The following is a 6,911-nucleotide window of genomic DNA, read 5'->3' as shown; positions in this document are numbered from 1 at the left end:
TCCTATGGCTGAGGCATAAGGGATCTGATCCATGCGGTCTCTCTCCTCTCTAGAAGAGGGACCTTGAGTCTTCGAAAGACTCACGCCATGTGACATCGGCAGAAATCCCTTCTTGGAGTTCTGCATGGCAAACCGAAGGAGTACCTTGTCAATATATGTACTCTGACTTAGGCCAAGCAATCTCTTAGATCTATCTCTATAGATCTGTATCCCTAGAATGCGGGATACCTCACCTAAGTCCTTCATTGAGAAGCAACTCCCTAGCCAGGTCTTGACAGACTGAAGCATAGGGATGTCCTTCCCAATGAGTAGTATGTCATCCACATATAATATGAGGAAGACAACTATGTCCCCTAAAACCTTCTTGTAGACACAAGGCTCATCTTCATTCTTGATGAAACCAAACTGTTTGATCACATCATCAAATCGAAGATTCCAGCTCCGAGAAGCTTGCTTTAGTCCATAAATGGACCTATGCAGCTTGCATACTCTGCTAGTATGCTGTGGATCTACAAAACCCTCAGGTTGTGTCATGTACACATCCTTGAGTAGGTTTCCATTCAGAAATACGGTTTTGACATCCATCTGCCATATCTCATAGTCATGGTAGGCTGCAATAGCAAGCATGATCTGAATGGACTTAAACATCGCCACTGGAGAAAAGGTTTCATCATAGTCAATACCATGAATCTGCTTGAAACCTTTAGCTACCAAGCGACCCTTATAGATAAGTCCATCCATGTCAGTCTTTCTCTTAAAGACCCACTTGCACCCAATGGGTTTTACCCCTTCAGGTGGATCAACCAAAGTCCATACTTGGTTGGTGTACATGGATTCTATTTCGGATCTCATGGCATCTAGCCATTTCTCAGAATCTGGTCTCATCACAGCTTCTTGATAGGTGGTAGGCTCATCCTCTATGAGCACAATGTCATCATGGTCAGACAAGAGAAATGAGTATCTCTCAGGCTGACGACGTACCCTATCAGACCTGCGAAGAGGTGTTGGTGCGGGAAGCATCCGACGATCGAACCTAAGTTTTGATAATGGCAAAGGATTCAAAGTTAAGGTGCTTTGTTTTCTGACAGCTTTTGCTGAGTGTTTCAGGAAAGTCCTAACTGCGGTTAGGCAAGGTAAAACCCTAGGGGGTGGTAACCCTAGGTCATAGGGGGTGGTAACCCTATGCGGAAAGCCTTGGCAGGTCGATGGCTTCAGGCAAAAGTCTTAGGGGGTGGTAACCCTAGGTGGGAAGTCCTGGTGTCGCGAACCAGGTGAAAGTCTGAACTGGCCGGTGAAGCAGATGTTCAGCAGAAAGTCCGGGAGCATCGAGTGCCGAGCAAAAGTCCAGACGATCTGGAGGATCATACTGGCAACAGGTAAAATCTCCTGAGTGGAGTAGGTGAGGACGCGTTCCCCGTAGAGGGAACAGTAGGCGTCGATCCGAAGTCAGACCCGGACAGTCCGGAGACTGTCATAATTTCATATTCATACTATTATTTTGTGTTAACTTTGTGTTGCGGTATTTTTGGATTAACATACTTGCAGGTACCAAAACACAAAGAAGAACTCGGATGAACAGTGTCCGAGGCGCCTTGGGTGCGAGCCAGGAAAAGGTCAGCGCAGCAGACTGGAGGCGCCTTGAATGGAGTTCAAGGCGCCTTGGACCGGAGGTTGAAGGCGCCTTGGATAGGCTGAAGGCGCCTTGAACCAGATAGAGTTCGACCAGGTCAGTGCTGATCCACGCGGGTGACTCGGCTCGTTCAAGGCGCCTTAATGAACAGTATAAGGCGCCTTGAACCCCCTTTATAAGGGGTCTCGACCAGCAGCTTCAAACAACCTTCTTCCAAGTGATTCAAGTGCTACGTGCTGCTCCAAACGACGTTCCGAAGTGCTGCTACTTGTGCCCGACGACCAGGAGCTCCGAATCTTCATTTCTTTGTCGTTGGTATAATTATTTACTGTTGTTTATTGTACTTCAACTTGTAATCGTTTATCGAGCTTATAGTTGTTGCCCACCGGAAGCGATCAAGGATCGCGGGCCTTCGAGTAGGAGTCGCCTTAGGCTCCGAACGAAGTAAACGACCGTGTCTCTGTGTTTGTGTTTATTTACATTTTCCGCTGCTTTAATTACTCTACGAACGTTTTACGATTCCGATAATCAAACGAAATAGCCACGAGTGCTATTCACCCCCCCTCTAGCACGTCTCGATCCAACAATTGGTATCAGAGCGGGGTCGTTTTGAATTGGTGCAACCACCTTTCAAAACAAATTTTTTTTTTGTTTTCGGAGTCGAATTAGAATTTAGCCTTATAGCTATATTCTAATTTCTGTTTCCCTCGAATCGACTTTTGCTCGAAGTAGGTGCAACACCACTCGAGTTCGTCTTTATTATTCTTTATTCCAGCACTACTAATCCAAGACTCAGTCTTGGAACATATTTTGTTGTTTTCTTTTGTTACATATTATAAATGGCCCAACAAGAGGGTTTCAGCACTGTACGTCCCCCGCTATTTTCCGGAGAGGATTTTGGCTACTGGAAGGGAAGAATGGAAACGTATCTAAAGATACAATTCGAAACGTGGATGATCATAAAGACGGGACTGAAACTGCCAATCGATGACGACGGCAAAACTACACCCTGCGAGAAGTGGGACGCCTCTTTAATAAAAAAGGTTGAAGCCGACGCCAAAGCTACCTGCACCCTCCAGTGTGGTCTTACCAAGGAAGAACTCAACAGAGTTGGCCCGTTCTCCTCTGCAAAGGAGCTCTGGGAAAAGCTCATCGAACTCCATGAAGGCACTGACAACACCAAGGTAAGTAAAAGAGATCTTTTGCTTAATAAATTATATAATCTAAAAATGCAGGAAGGCGAAACAGCGAGCTCTCTTCACGCGAGAATACAAGATATCCTTAACTCTCTTCACGGAATTGGCCAAAAGATAGAAAATCGGGACATGATAAGGTATGCCCTAAACTCGTTTCCAAGGAATACATTGTGGGCATCAATGGTAGATGCCTACAAAGTTTCCAAAGATTTATCTTCTTTAAAACTAGATGAACTTTTTAGTGAATTTGAACTTCATGAGCAGACTAATGCACAGCCTACCGAGAAAGGTATTGTGTTGGTTGCAGGTACAAGCCGAACCCGGGAACCAAGACCACGACGGAGAACCGAACCAGCATCAGAAGCTGAACCAGATTCTGACGATGAAGAAGGTGACATTACAACCGAGCTGGTAAACCTCGTGAAGAAGCTTTACAAGACGAAAGGATTCGACAAAAGAGATCTAAAGAAGGCAGTAAAATCAAAGGAAGGCCCACAAAATACAAAGATGAAGTTTGAAGTTACATGCTACGGGTGTAACCAAAAAGGGCACATCAAATCCAACTGCCCTAACCTGAAGGAGGTCAAAAAGCAAAGAAGGAAAAAGGTCCTTAAGGCAACATGGGACGAATCTTCATCGGAGGACGACGACGACGAGCTCGAACAAACGAGTCTACTTGCATTAATAGCCCGGGACCAAGTCGTCGAATACGGATGCGAGAGCGAGTCTGAGGCCGAGTCCGAGCAAAGCCACGGATCCGTATCCGTTTCCGAAGGACCAGACCCCGCTGTAAGTATTTCCCGGTTGAATACTTTAGTTAGCTATTTATTGCGCAAATTAGCTAAGTCAAACCTGAAAGTTAAGTCACTTCTAAAGGAAGTAAGTGTCCTTAAAGAAGTGGCTAACACCAAACCTTTACCTGACCAGAGTCAGACTGAATTACCAACTCAAGTTCAAAAACTTAAGAAAGAAAATTCAAGTCTAACAAATCAGGTTAAAAATTTAGAAAATACCTTAGAACGGTTTACTTTGGGCTCCAAGAATTTGGACTTGATTCTTGGGACACAAAGAGCCATCTACAACAGAACTGGGCTGGGATACAAAAGTAAATATAGATCTTATTTATCATTAATAAACAAACAAAGTGTTAAATCAGTCCAAGCATGGGTCTCCAAATCTAACTTGGTCAATCAAGTTGGACTTGGCCAATACTGGGTTCCGAAGGATCAAATACACTACCTCGATAGACCATATCAAGGCCATGATCCAGGGGGAGCAAGAAGAAAAACAATCCTAAAAATTTAAAAAAAAAAATTAAAATTAAATTCAAAATTAAAATTAGAATTAAAATTCAAATTAAAATTAAAATTAAAATTAAATTCAAATTAAATTCAAAATTTGAAATTAAAACTCAATATGGAGGATCCAGACTCACTGGCACCCCCAACTAAATTACCCGGCAGGGTAGCTGAACCTAATCTACCTGAAATGGGTAAAACAAGAGTAGATCACCCGGCAGGGCAATTAAGGTTAGATTAAAACGGACTAAGGTTAACTTGAACCACAGTACTGGTGAAGTTTTTGGATGATAGTACGTTAGGGAAGCTTGGGCATCGCATGTCTAGGAAGATATGGCTTCGACCTGGTGCATTTGGCCAAGTGGAACTGACCGAAGCTACCCTTAAATGGATCCTAACTAGTTAGACCAAGGTTTAGTACTAAGCTCAATGGGTAGGACTATTTGGAAAACCTCGAAGGCATGGTTACTTTAATGAGTTCCTTGTGACTCACCATAGCCCAGAAGTTTATCCAAAGAATGCTTACTTGTTGAACCCAAAGTTAAACCTGAATCTAACACAAAGTTAACCCAAACCTTAAAATTGAATTATAATTCATCTCACAACAATTATAGGATTCCCTGATTGAAAATCTAGGTCGGGTGAGATGATTAAGAAATTTTAAAAACATAAATTTCAAAATTATTTTAAAAAACTTAAATTTCAAAACTATTTTAAAAACTTAAATTTCAAAATTATTTTAAACTTGAATTTCAAAATTATTTTTAACTTAAATTTCAAAATTATTTTAAACTTAAATTTCAAAACTATTTTAAAAACTTAAACTTCAAAATTATTTTAAACTTAAATTTCAAAATTATTTTAAAAACTTAAAAATTATTTTAAACTTAAATTTTAAAATTATTTTAAACTTAAAATTCAAACTTAATTTAAAAACTTAAATTTCAAAATTATTTTAAAATCAAATTTCAAAATTATTTTAAACTAAAATCTCGAAATTAAACTAAATTTCAAAATTATTCAAAACTCTTTCAAAAATTTATCTCTAACAAGTTTACTTCAATTTAACTATCGTGAAATCCATTAAAACAATTCAACCACTTATTATGTAGGAATTGGATCAATGGATGTTGGATAGTGGCTGCTCCAGACACATGACTGGAGATAAATTGAAGTTTACTAAACTAACGTACAAGAACTTAGGATCAGTTGCATTCGGTAACGAAGGTCAACTTAAGGTAATCGGAAGAGGTAATATCGAACTCAACTCCGATTTTATTATTCGAAAAGTCCTTTTAGTTGAAAATTTCAAGTTTAATTTATTAAGTATAAGTCAATTGTGTGATAGCGGATACTTAGTAACTTTTGACAAAACCAGGTGTTTAGTTAAAAACATTGAAAATCCTGAAATCTTACTTAAGGGACTTAGGATAAATAATATGTATTCAATTAATCTACCGACATCCTCAAAAAGGTGTTTTCTAACACAAGAAGAGGAAACTGATTTGTGGCACAGAAGATTGTGTCACACTCACACTAGACTCATTTCAAAAATGAGTCATAATGGTTTAGTTAAAGGTTTACCAAAACTAAAATTCATTGAAAATTCTATCTGTAATGCGTGTCAACAGGGAAAACAAACTAAGTCAACACACAAATCAACAAATCTTGAAAGAACCAACTCCTTACTTGAGCTCCTTCACCTTGACCTATTTGATTCACATGGAGCTAAGTCACTAAGCAAGAACCAGTATTGCTTAGTAATAATTGATGACTACTCTAGATTTTCATGGGTAAAATTCCTAAAAACTAAAGATGAAACCTATGAAATATTTAGTAACTTTTGTAAATTAATAGAAAATGAAAAAGATACTAAAATTAAAAGAATAAGAAGTGATCACGGAGGGGAATTTGAAAATCATAAATTTACCCAATTTTGTAAAATAAATGGATATCAACATGAATTTTCATGTCCTAGAACCCCCCAACAAAATGGTCTGGTGGAACGTAAAAATAGAACTCTACAAGAAGCCGCAAGAACCATGTTAAATGAATATAATTTAAATCACCAATTTTGGGCAGAAGCAATAAATACTGCAAATCATATTCAAAATCGAATCTTGATCAACAAATTTCACAAGAAAACCCCTTATGAACTATATTATCATAAAATTCCTAACTTAAATTATTTAAAAGTATTTGGATGTAAAGTTCACATTTTAAATACTAAAGATTATTTAAGAAAATTCACACCCAAATCTAACAAAGGAATATTTTTAGGATACTCCTCAAACAGTCGAGCCTATAGAGTCTACAATCAAAACACCCTAAAAGTTGAAGAAACAACTAATTTAATATTTGATGAAGAATATAATCTACCAAATATAAATGAGAATGTTGAAGTTGACCCAAGAAATATAGAAGATGATGAAATTCAACCAAATCTTAATATACCAGAGGAACCAGCCCCTGACCCACTTATCAGACCAACTAGGGTCAGTACCTCTCACCCATCTGATCAAATTTTGGGTGATCCAAATCTAGGGGTAAGAACTAGATCCTCCTATAGAATTCACAGTCAGATTGCCCTAATTTCTAAAATCGAACCAAAAACAATAGAAGAAGCACTACCTGACCCGGACTGGATCATAGCTATGCAGGAAGAGTTAGCCCAATTTGAGAGAAATCAAGTCTGGGAACTTGTATCTAAACCCTCAAATAAGTCAATAATCGATACAAAATGGGTATTTAGAAACAAGCTAGATGATCAAGGCGAAATAATTAGAA

This window comes from Zingiber officinale, chromosome 1A (assembly GCF_018446385.1).
Source record: "Zingiber officinale cultivar Zhangliang chromosome 1A, Zo_v1.1, whole genome shotgun sequence".
Lineage (NCBI taxonomy): Eukaryota > Viridiplantae > Streptophyta > Magnoliopsida > Zingiberales > Zingiberaceae > Zingiber > Zingiber officinale.
The sequence above is the reverse complement of the archived record's forward strand: the minus strand, read 5'-3'. Positions refer to the sequence as shown.